Source organism: Octopus bimaculoides, chromosome 3 (assembly GCF_001194135.2).
Source record: "Octopus bimaculoides isolate UCB-OBI-ISO-001 chromosome 3, ASM119413v2, whole genome shotgun sequence".
NCBI lineage: Eukaryota > Metazoa > Mollusca > Cephalopoda > Octopoda > Octopodidae > Octopus > Octopus bimaculoides.
In genome coordinates this window covers 76,701,591-76,714,863 of record NC_068983.1, presented here as the reverse complement: position 1 = coordinate 76,714,863, position 13,273 = coordinate 76,701,591, and positions in this window count along the sequence as shown.

Sequence of the window (13,273 nt, the reverse complement as noted above, 5' to 3'; positions counted from 1 at the left end):
TATATATATATATATATCAACAGAGAATGGAGAAATACTGATTAACAACAATTGAATTACTTTTTTTTATTATTTATCAGTTCAATACAAATAGACTGCATCCCATCTAACAGCTGATTCTGCTTTCGATGTTGTATGGTATTGCCATTGATATGCTAAAATTATTTACGATATTTGGTAATACAACCGATCTGAGATATGGAACTTCATCAGAGTGAAGAATAAATGAAGAAGAGCAAAGAGAAGAACAAGGAACAGTTTCATATGGTTGAAATCATACCATTTTGGTTATCTCTATCTTTGGGACGTTAAGTAAATGACTAAACTTACAAATAGTAATTGGTGAGTTAATTCTTTGTATAGGGTTGATAGGATGTATAAATAATACAATAGTAAAAAGTAAAAAATAATAGTGAGATATGTTAATAAGTTTTAGTGGGAGAAGTAGTGAAGTTGCAATAAGGTTTTTGATTAATCATAATAATTCATAATAATTATGTTTGTAGTACTAATTAATAGCATTTATTATAATAATCAGTGATCAGGTGCACTGGATGGCAGACAAGCAGTCTCCAATTTAGGCCTCTTATCTTAGTTATTACCTCCCCTTAACCATAAACATTTCCCTATTTCCTACGGAATAAATTTGTTTCATTGTTTTTTGCTAATTTCACATTCCTATTTTAAAAAATTTTGGAGCAAGTTTATCTCTTAATATTTATCTCATAATATTATTTTTTTAAAATCTAGTATATACTGTTCTAAGCGTTTTAGGGCCCCATACTGCATACAAAATTTCCCATTGAATTACTTATTTATCTTACCCCGTATAACGGTCTCAATAGCTGGTCTTTTGTTTTTAAATTTCAACTGAACAATTGCATCGAACGTGGGACCTTGGTTTATCTCACTTCGGAAAACAGGTGGAAGGGCTTAAACCATCTACTAGTGTACATTTAATCCATTACCATTTTATTACAATAAATATTATTAATTAGTACTACAAACATGATTATTATGAATCATGATTAATCAAAAACCTCATTGTACCTTCACGCCTTCTCCGATTAAAACCTATTGGCGTATCCCACTATTACGTTTTTTCTTATTTTTATATTATTTGTCCATCCTATCCCCACCATACAAAGCATTAATCCACCAATTACTATTTAAGTTTATTCATGTTTTACTTAACATCCCACATACATACATAAGCAAAATTGTATGATTAAAAACATATTAAACTTTTCCCATTTTCTTCTCTATGCTCTTCTTCTTCTTTATTTATTATTCACTCTGATGAAGCTCTATGTTTCAGATCGGTTGTATTACCAAATATGATAAATATATTTAGCATATCAAGGTCAATACCATGCAACATTGAAAGCAGGAACAGCTATTAGGTGTGATGCAGTCTATTTCTATTGAATTAATAAATAATAATTTATGTATTTCAATTGTTGTTCATTAATATTTCTCCATTTCCAGTTTCATTTAAATCTTGATTCTTGATAAATTTAAGGAAAACAACAGAATTTGTCCTTGTCTTTACGTATAATTTCTGAGATTATTATGCTTGTATTTGTATGCACATGTTTACACATAGGTAATATACCGGTAGTATAATAGATACTTCTATCTCTTAGACTGTTATTTTAACCTCTAAGTCAGCTAACATTGTTTCTTTCTGTTTTCCTTTCTGTGGGAGAGCGTAGTCTCGAAACGTTAAACACTTTTTCACAAATTAAAGCATGTATAGATTTGTAGATGAATTGATACACATGACCGAAGGATGTCATAGAAATATTTGTTAGATTCGCTAGGCATTTGCTTATACATGCATGTACAATCAATGCAATCCCTCAATGCTCTGCACGCATGGTTTCCTTGATAGCATTTGCAAAGATATTTATTTTACAAACATCCCTTTATTTAGGCAATATGAAATAAATTCATAGTACACGTTGTTAATAGTTTGGTAGTAAAAGACGGCGATCTGACACAATCGTTAGAACGCCGGGCAAATTGCTTTGCAGCATTTCATCCTTCTATGTCTTGATTTCATATACTGCCCAGGTCGACTTGCCTTTCATCCTGTCGGATTCAATAAAAAAAGTACCAGTTGATGTAATCGACTTACTCCTCCTGCTGAAATTGCTGGCCTTGTTGCAAAATTTGAAATCCATATTTCGGTACTGAAGAAAATGTTAGTTTCTAAATTATCATAAAGATACTGTGTTGCCCACAAATGAATGGCCCCAAATTCCCACGGGACTTCTTCCTGCTCGGGCCCACTGTATTTTTTTAAAATTTAAACAACAATGGTTTTCCATGCCAAATATCCATTTGTAATATATTAGCCGTGCATTGTATTTTTATTATTACATAAAAAGAAAATTCCGACGAGGTCGAATTTGCCTTTCATTCTTTCGGGATTGATAAAATAAATAATAGTGTTATCACTGGGGTCGATGTCATCGACTTTTTCCCCCCACGACATTGCTGGTATTGTACCAACATTTGAAATCACGGTATAAAACTTAACGTTATCAAGCTGAGTAGTATTTTACTTTTCAATATTTTTAATTTCACCCATTTTCAAAATGCCGTTTATATTTACGGCAGTTTTTGTCAATTGAATTGCACATCAGTATGTTACTGGTATTGGGTGTCCTGGTAAATGATTCAATGTTTATATTTCATCCATTAAGTTTTGCAATGTAGAAGGAAATTTTTAATTAAATTTCTCTTTCTATTCTAGAAAAATTGATATAATTTTAAGACTAGCTTTAATTTCAGTTTCATTGCCTGAAATAAAATAGAAATATAATGAACTTTTCTTATAATTGCTTTAGTAGCTTTCCTTGACAATTCTTTTTCAAAGCTATCTCTATACAAGAATTGTTTTGCTTTTTACCAAAGGACTAATGGAATACTTAAAGTTTGTTTAAAAGTATGATTCAGTGAAATAATATAGAATGGACTGTAATTTAATTTCATATTTAATTATATTAAAAATATTGTTTTCATTTCTTTTATATCAACTAATAATTAGTTTTGTCCAAACCTTGGTTAGGACATAATTTACTAGCATTTGAAAATATCATTTCATTTACAGGAGTGCTAAAGGTAGTGGAACTCTTAAAATACACTTGTTCGTTTACATTGTTATGTATTTTTATTCTGTCCAGTTGCCCGTTGAAAATGCATAATTTTTTCTTGACAAATCTATAAAATAAAAACACGTCAGCTGATATTTCAACAAAGTGATGTTAGGGATATTTCGTGCGTAATTTGCATTTGAACAGAAGTCACAGGTAGAAGTATTGTCTATACTTTGAAGAAATGTTTGCACTCTTTATTATACATTTCCTCACAAAAAGACGTTGTGTTATTTGTTGAGGAATGAAGTGATCTATTACACATTATATAAAAGCTATGAATAAACGATGATAAGAAAATGTTTTCTTTTTTGCACACTGTCAACTAAAAGTTAACATTTGTAATGCAGGTGGTTGATATAATTCTAATATAATAGTACTTCTATCATTGACAGCTAAGATGCATTTAAACAATAACTCGAGATTTTTTCTAGTTTGTGAAATTTGGACAAGTCTTTAAATATCAAGATTTAGCCCGACTAATATCCCATAAACTATAGGGGATATGTCATCTAAAATTTGAAATTGGATAGCATACAGAAGTTTATAAGGTTATTTTCATCATTTGTATATGTGTTGAGGAAAATATAATTGCCGATTAAATAATCTGCACTTAAATTTCTGCTTTTATCCTTTTAAAGAAAATTGTATAATAAAATCTAGTGAGTACAACAGTGTAGTTAGAAAGCAATATAGGAAGATCAATTATACAAGCGTTTCACAGTTGCGATATGATATAAAAATAATACGGTTGGCTGGGAGATTCATTAACACACCGGATAGAATGTTTAGCAGCATTTCCCCCGTCTTCACTTTCTGAGTTTAAGTTTCACCTAAGTCGACCTTTACATTTACCTTTTTGAGGTCGAGAAAATAAGTACCAGTGAAGCACAGGAGTCGATGTAATTGACTAGTCCCCTCTCGCAAAATTCCCAACCTTTTGCCTATAGTAGAAAGGATAAGATAGTGCATTACAATTCAGAGGAACAGTACCTATCTAGCTATGGTATAACAATAGATTAATGAAAGATGAAATAATTTGAATGAGGTTGTAATACTCACATTGCGCTCATATTGTATAAGATGTGTTTAGATATTATTTTGGTAATATACATAAAAACGTACATCCATCCATCCATCCATCCATACATACATACATACAGAGAGTGGTTGGTTATATGATCCAGAAGTTTACTTCATGAAACACTTCCGCAGATGGTGGCTATCTAAAAGTGGCTATTGAAGGGTAGTGATGTCACCCAGGACGCCATTGCGCTAGTAATCCGAAAATCCACAGTATAGCTGACAGTGTATATCGTGAAAATGTATCAGAAGATAGAGTTAGCAAATTGTATTTATTTCATGTATGTGTTTTGATTTCAGAAGAAAGTGAAGATAGGGATTTCTTGAGACGTGATTTGATAGCAATGCAGACATTTAATAGGACCTCAAATGATTGCAAGGCGGACATCTTTGGGTTTTGGGTCTACCAATCCAGACCAAGGAGTATTCTCCACCAAAATTAGATGAGCTTCACAGGCTGCAGAAATGGCAGTTCTATATTTATGTCGAGCATGAAATATTGTCATTCCTACAGTCTTTTTTCCCTTTAGGGAGGAATAACTATCTTGGAGTGTACCGATTTCTGCTGTTACATTTCTTTTTGTTATTAAATTGCCAATTATTATTGAATTACCAGACAGATGCAGCAGGCTGCCTACTTAGAAATATGAGCAAGTAGTATTTAAGATTCATTCTATTGTTCAATCTTTTTGCATAGGAAAAGTAGTACTTTATCTGAATAAATCTACTTTAACATCACTAGAGATCGCAGACGGCGCAATGTCCGGATACTTTGCGAATAAACAGGCATCATGAAATAGATGTGCTGTATAGAACTCCAACTATGGCTGGTAGTAACATCTTTCAATGAAAATAATAAACTTAACTTTCTTACAACTGATCAGGTGTTCAAGAGTTTGGTGGGATTTTGTATAGCGGTAGAATTGCATAGACAGTATTATAGCTGTTAAGATACTCACAAACATGATTTGTTTATAGTAATGACGATTTGTGAAACGACCAGCCACAGTTTTCTGAAATGCTAGTATCGGAGAGGTAGTGAAAATATATGTCACAAAATCAATGATCGACATCCCACGCTCTTTTGTTTTCAGAGTTCTCCAATTCCTAACTTAGTTGCTATTGCCACAACATAGTTTTAGTAGCCGATAGCCCGAGCATGTAAAAATCTTTTCTGGATTACATGCTACCAGTAACACACACAAACACACACACACACACACACACACACACACACACACACACACACACACACACACACACACACACACACACACACAGACACACACATACACACACACACACTTTTCGCTGAGGCATTACGATACGAAGAACATGGTGTTACACCGGATCTAGTCCATCTCAATCACAGATTTTTTAATTAATTTTTTTTTTAAATAATGTTCAAAACTCCGAAAACTGGTAGAATTTCTCACGTAAAACACGGTTTACTATGAACGTTTTTGATAAAAGTTCCTATTTTAGAAGTTATTTCGTGTTAAAGTTGTCGTATTTGGGTAATTTCAACCAATCAACGACGTGTATTCGGTTGAAAAAAAACTACTGATGTTTGCGATAGTAATCGAAAAGGATCAACTTCTGTGTCATCTCTACTAAATGTCACCAATCTGTTCTATTCGTCACCCATATCATTCCTTCCTTTCTAGTCAGCACCGTGCATTCCTTACTCTTTCCCTCCCACTATTCGTCACCTTTACCCTTTCTTCCTTTCTAGTCAGCACCATGCATTCGTTACTTTCACTCCCTTATACACTGTGATTGAAATGGAATAGATCCGTTAAATTTCAACATATAAACAGACTAAAGCGTTAGTCAACTACAGCGTAATCTGAAATAAAATAAAAGTGAAAGGAACAGGAACTTATGTAATTAGTTTCATCTGTTTACTGCTCTTTTTGCTATAAAATGCAGTGGACTCACAACTGGGTTCTTCTGCATCACCTTATAGCTTCCTTGGAGCCTGAAGAAGAAATAAGGTGATGTAGAAGCACTAAGATCTGCAGGTACACTACGTCTTATAGCAAACGAAGTTCATTGCATTCAGATTTGATTTCACACTCACTCACGTACGTATGTATGTATGAATGTATGTGTGTATGTATGTATGTATGTGTGTATGTATGTATGTATGTATGTATGCATGTATATAGGGAAAAGACAGCGAGATATCGGAATATTTGCCGTATAAAAGAAAATGAAGATTATGAGGAATGTGGAAAAAATATGTTTAAATAAAGCATTTTGAGCGAAATGAACTTGTAAAATATTCAAAGACTACGTCACAGTCATAGCAGTCAACTAATTTCTTTCTGTAATTGTTTACCGGTTTCAACGTATTGAAAACAGAAGAGCTAAATATTTAAAGAATACCGAAATTAGCTGTAAAATAGGCACATATACACAGTCAGACAATCACACACACAAACACACACACACACACACACACACACACATTATCTCTCTTTCTTTCTCATACACACCTGTCGATCTTCTTATTTTGCTAATTCGCTTTCGCAACATTTAAATTAAATAAACAATTGGGAAAAAAAGTTGCGAATCCTTTTATTACTGTTTATAAAGGTTTCTGAAAATACTTGGAATATTTCTTAAACAGATGCCAAATGTATGAAAAAAACAAAAACAAAAAAAAAACAAATAGATGAATAAATATAGACACACACATACACATCATTGCTCACAGGCTTGTACCATAACATAACGATCAAACATAGATACATACGCATACAGTCCTGCTATCTTCTTAAGGACAAGTAAACATGCAATGGAATTTTTGCTTTAATTGTTTCTGTATTTGTTATAGTTAATTATTGCCGCAAAGTAATTGAATACACCTGGAAGTAAATAATTGATTGTTAAAAAAAGATATAACGTCAATATGCAGGCTTGTGTTATCAGAAAACACAGTGTAAGACCCCTTTCATCTTTATCTTTCTTCTTTACGTATTTTCAATTTTTTTAGACCTTTTCTGGTGAATTCTGATGAGAATATCGGTTTATTTTTGTACGACGTAAATTAATAATTTCGGGGAATGAACAAGTTTACAATATATTTCTTCTGAATCCCAACATTCTCAGTTCGATCTTGTTGCAAATTATCTTGGGCCGCTATTTTCTTTCATTGAATTGTATTAACACTTTTTTTTTTAAAGAAATTGCAGTTCGGAAGTGAAACACATTTTAACAATTATTCGAACAAAAAGAGGAAAGAAATAAACTTTATTTATTTAGCTACTTACAGTCAAGTCTCGATAGATAAACCATTCAATGGTGTCAGTATTAGATGTATTCTAAGGTGGTGAGCAGCCAGAATTGATAGCACGCAATACACTGAATGTCATTGACGCATCGAATCGGTTCCCCCGTCTTTATTACGTATATATGTCCCACTGGATGGGACACCGTTCATCGCTCGTTTACTTAGTTTTTGCCAGCTGAGTGGATTGGGGCAACGTGAAATGAACTATTTTGTCAATGCGAAGGATATTATGCAAATTACTGCCGATGAAATATTTTCCTTACTTTCTATCTACAGGCATCTCAATATATAAGAACTAACTATTGATCAAGCGACTTTCGCGCTAACTCCAAGGTGTCGGTGATATGCCAGAACATGCTTATTGTTGTCACATTCTTTACTAGCGAGCATATTTATTTTACTTACAATTATTTTAAATACGTTTTCAAATTTTTGTTAATGAGTTCTTTTCTGTGTTGTTTCTCAGCATTGATGCTAGAAGTTTTGTTGTTTCTATCTAAGCAGGAGATTTCTTTATCAGATGTTTATGTACATCATCAACACCTATATGATTTACTAATCATTATCTTTCGTTTCTATGTATAAAGAGATTGAAAAATAAATGCCACTGAGTATACATCTCGATTTTGAATAGACAATACACAATCAAAAAAAGATTCTTCATTATCACGCATGGATGTATTGGCAGAACTGAAACGGCACCAGACAAAATGGAGCCTCATATCAGGAGGGGACTCGGTGCGCAATGTTGCCGTAGAGTGGTAGGCCCCGAAACGGCGCGCATTCTCTCCTCATGATCCCATACACTTACTGGCTTCCAGTATGCGGAGCTTTCGACTGGTAGCACTTGCATGTGCAAGTTGTCTGGAAAACATATATTCCGGCTCTTTACGTTCTGAGTTCATATGCCGCCGATGACGATTTTACCGTTCATCATTTATGGATGAATAAAAGAAGTACAGAGTGAACATAGGGTCGATTCTATTGACTTACACTGCCCCATACACACATGCACTCAAAGTTGCTGACCTTGTGCCAAAATTTTAAACCATTATTACTCATGGATGTCAAATAGAAAATTGAAAAATGACGCACACACTCAATTATTTATGTAAGTCGATTTCAATTCCTGACGAGATACTACATTAAAATTGCACTATTGCAAAATCGCATCAAGTCAAGAGCACAATAACGTATCATATTGTAACTTATGTAATAAAAAACAAACATATATAAGGTTTATATGGTGAGTGTTATGATGTGGACAGCAACTTCCAATTCACCGAAATATGTGACCCAAGTCGATGTTTCCTGCTTTATCTCTTTCATTTCACTTATGCAACTAATATGCTTATCAACATTAAAATAAAACTACTAAAAAAACACTTCCCTCCCACCTAAAATAAGACATGCCTTCTTAGTAGATTTTAATTATAATATGCATGTACATCTTTAACGACACCGCTGTATCAATACTAAACTTACGTAAAATAGTTTCACTTAAAATCAATCATGATTTCTCTCTCATTATGGATGTCTCTACGTACGTATTGTCTAGGGTTTGACTTCACATCAATGAAGTTATGCTATTGAAAATGGATAGTGTACTTGACTGGTGCATGTGGAACAAGATATTGTTGTTAGTTAATTGTTATGGCGAGACCTACATTGAAAGACAACATAGCTGTGTTCATCTTCTTAGCTATTCAGACACACTGTCTATTATCCAAGATGCCCTTTGCTTTTAAGATGGGAGGATTCATTTGAAACATATTCGATTTCTATTGTCAGCAAGCTAAACATATTCGTATACCTAGCTATGTTGTTTATTATTATGTGTTGCTTATTGTTGTGGAGGCGCAATGGCCCAGTGGTTAAGGCAGCAGACTCGCGGTCATAGGATCGCGGTTTCGATTACCAGACCGGGCGTTGTGAGTGTTTATTGAGCGAAAACACCTAAAGCTTCACGAGGCTCCGGCGACGGATGGTGGCGAACCCTTGCTGTACTCTTTCGCCACAACTTTCTCTCACTCTTACTTCCTGTTTCTGTTGTGCCTGTAATTCAAAGGGTCAGCCTTGTCACACTGCGTCATGCTGAATATCCCCGAGAACTACGTTAAGGGCACACGTGTCTATGGAATGCTCACCCACTTGCACGTTAATTTCACAAGAAGGCTGTTCCGTTGATCGGATCAACTGGAACCCTCGACGACGTTGTAAGCGACGGAGTGCCAACAACAACGTTGCTTATTATCATGGAGTACGGGACAGTATGTCTTGCTGGACTGTTAGCGTGTAAGTCGGAAGACATAAAGTTAATAACTACCAGCGTTTATGTTTCCTGACACAATATAAATCCAACTCTACCGCATGTGGATTCTGCTTTCATCTTACGAATTATTTGTATTAAATTTTATCCCTGGTTAGTTCCCATAAAGCGCAGACCTTAGATAATATTCCTAGTAGGTAGGCTTTAGCAAGTGTGTATACTTAGGAGTTTCGTTTTGCAATAGTACTGTTTCAGTTTCGATTCCAGTTCACGGTATACTGTTGTTGTTACAGACTCAGGTTGACCAAAGGCTTCTGAGTAAAATGTTAAGACAGAATCTATGAGACAGCATATCAGACGGAGTGTTCTTTTCTAGAGTGCTACACCTATTTTACTTGTAAAATTTATCAGAGTCTAGTTTCGAGTTATCGCACTTTCTTTTAATTTGCCTTCGGATTCACAAAAAAGATCGTAGGTAATATGTTTCTTTTATTATATCATTAAAAATTGTTACAAAATCATATACAGGCTTCTCGACATGTTCCTGGCAAGTGAAAGTATTATCGCATATTCCGTCTTTTCGCTTCAAATTTATACATTTCACTGCAAAAGTTTTGTAATAAAATAATACTACAAAAGTATACGCTTACTTCTCATACAAAATTACAGTAATTATAGTCCTACTGAGTAGGCTTCAGTATCCATAGGGAGGATTATATATATTTATGAAATGTTTGAAATTAAATGACTTCATTGTGAGTAATAACTGTGCGACTTCATTTTTTGTATTTCCTATTCATTAAACCTCTTGCAGTTTACATTGCAACATTACTTCAATTTATCGCATCCTTGGCCAAAACATATTATGTTTCAATCTATTAATTCTATGATATGTGACTATAGTTTAATATTGACTTCCAGATGTAAGGGCCAGGATGGAAGATAACTTTTTGAGCAGCAAGCAAAAGGCAAATCATCCCGTACAACGCAACACTTCTTGATTGCGCAATATTTATTTTATTATGTACAACTTCAAGATTTCTGGGGATACTTTCTCTGGTATGAGGAAATACAAGTGAATATTTATTTCCATATAGTAGAAAACTGAGTAGCAAAGGCTCAAGTTTTAAGAATATAATTATTCTCAACCAGACTAAATATACACAATGTTATACCTTATGATTATCAATGTGATTTCACATTGGAAATTAAGTATGCGTTCTACTTAAGCCTAATTTAGAATTCGTTCATATTCGTAAAGATATTTGTCTTCGAAAATTATCAAAGGAATTGCGAAACGTTACAACCTGGTCTGATTGTAGACGTTATTTGCCCTGACTATGCTAGAGTCATGCGAAGCAAGATGTTTGCAACTTCTTTTTGAATTAGTTTTAAAAATATTAAATGCGCTATGATCTATGATATTGGTGTGACAATTTTTTGTTTTCGCTGTATTTAGATATATGAAATGTGAAGTATATAATATCTAATTATATTTTTCGCATTTCGCAACCATTAACGTATCAAGAAATTTATTCAGCATTGGGCTTACACTTCAGTATTGCAAAGTCGAATTTACATCAGAGTAGAAAGCCGTTCTGACACTTATCTGAATCAAACCATCCTTTTTCAGAATATCTACCACAATGAAATTCGTGCCCGAATACGTTCTATATAGTTATATGTCACTGTTTAAAATGTATACAACTTTCATTTGCTGCATTCTGAACCTACACTGAGGTGGCTTCAACGCTGTCAACAACATGCAGTTCCGCAAATTCTCTTTCTCTATTGGGCCTCAACTGGATGGATGTGCTAAGTCCTGTGATAAACATGGCCGTGCACTCTAAAGCAGAATGGACCTCGTCCTTGTGGGTCATCAATGTGAGCACCCATAGATGCAACAGATAGGGCTGAGCTGTATGACCTTATGTTTTCTTTGAAGTTAGCATAATGTGGATGTTGAGAGTTTGACAACAGAGATCGGAAGTGTGGAGGAAATTACCTTCTAACTGGCGGCAAGACGTTCCTTTTATGGCATCAATGTTAAAGCGTCCGTCTGATAGTCGCTTTGAAGCAAAATATTTGGTTCTACAAACTAACACGATGTTTTCATGTCACCACAGTTATGAACCTGAACATTCTCTTCATTATAGGAAGGATTATTTACTAAATTTCCATGATTTCCAAATCTTCGCACAACTTTCATGGCGTTCGCATTCCGCTGCCTTCGATTATTTCTTCGTTCTTCCGTTTTAGTATTAAGTAATTCTTCCATTCTTCTACTCATTCGCTCTCTGCGAGCATTTGCTTCTTCTTCACTTTCATTCCCTAGTCTTAGTCTCTCTCCTTCACACTCTCTCCCCCCTCCCTCTCTCTCTCTCTCTCTCTCTCTCTCTTAGACCCCCTCTCATCTCTGCTGCTTGCTCTTCCGTTTCACCGTGGCGCCTTTGCGATGTTCTCTCTGTTTCGATGTCACTCCTTTCTGTTGCTTGCTCTTCCGTTTCATCTTGTCGCCATTGCGATGTTCTCATTGTTAGATCTTCTCTCCTCTCTCCTGCTTACTCTTCCGTTGCGCCTCGGTGCCTTTGTGATTCTTAGATGTTCTCTCCACTCTGCTGCCTGCTGTTCTGTTTCATCTTGGCGAGATTTTTGGCTGCTCTCCCTCGTTGGATATCTCTCCGTTCTGCAATGAGGTTCTCCTTTTCATTTTGACGTCTTCGAGCCTGTAGTCTTGCATCTTGTGCTCTTCTCTCTTGTCTCATTTCTTGTGATTGATTTAAGAATATTCATTTTAATCTATTTTTAAATTTTCTTGTGTGAGATTGGCTGTTCTTCGCATTTTCTCTCTCTGGCTAACAGTTGTCTTCTGTCTTCTTCATTCTCCATAGCAGAAAAAAAGTATCAGTGAATGGCTAACAGACACTGTATACCGTAAATAAGCTATGAGAGTACGGAGGACTAAAAGTATCAGTGAAATAATAAGAAACACTATATACTGTAAATAATTTACAGGATTATTGATAACTAAAATTATCAGTGAACTGATAACAAACACTATATTCTGTAAATACGTTATAGGATTACTGATAACTAAAATTATCAGTGAACTGATACCAGACGTTATATACTGTAAATATACACATACACATTGGAACTGAAATATTAGACAAAATGATCTTCGTATAATGTAATGAAAACATTTCACCGGTGAAATGATTTGTCTGAGTGTCCACTAACCCTATTTTTATAGGGAAGGCTCTGCAAGCATATATAATGACGACACTCACTTTACAACTTCCTTTCTCTCATTGCTGTTACTTTCTCTCAGGAATGGGTATTACTCTCACTACTTCTCTTTCACTGAATTCTCTCCTCTCCCTTCATTTATACTACTCTTTTTGCTTCTCCTTCCCACTGCGTGATTTTGGACAAATATATATATATATATATATATATATA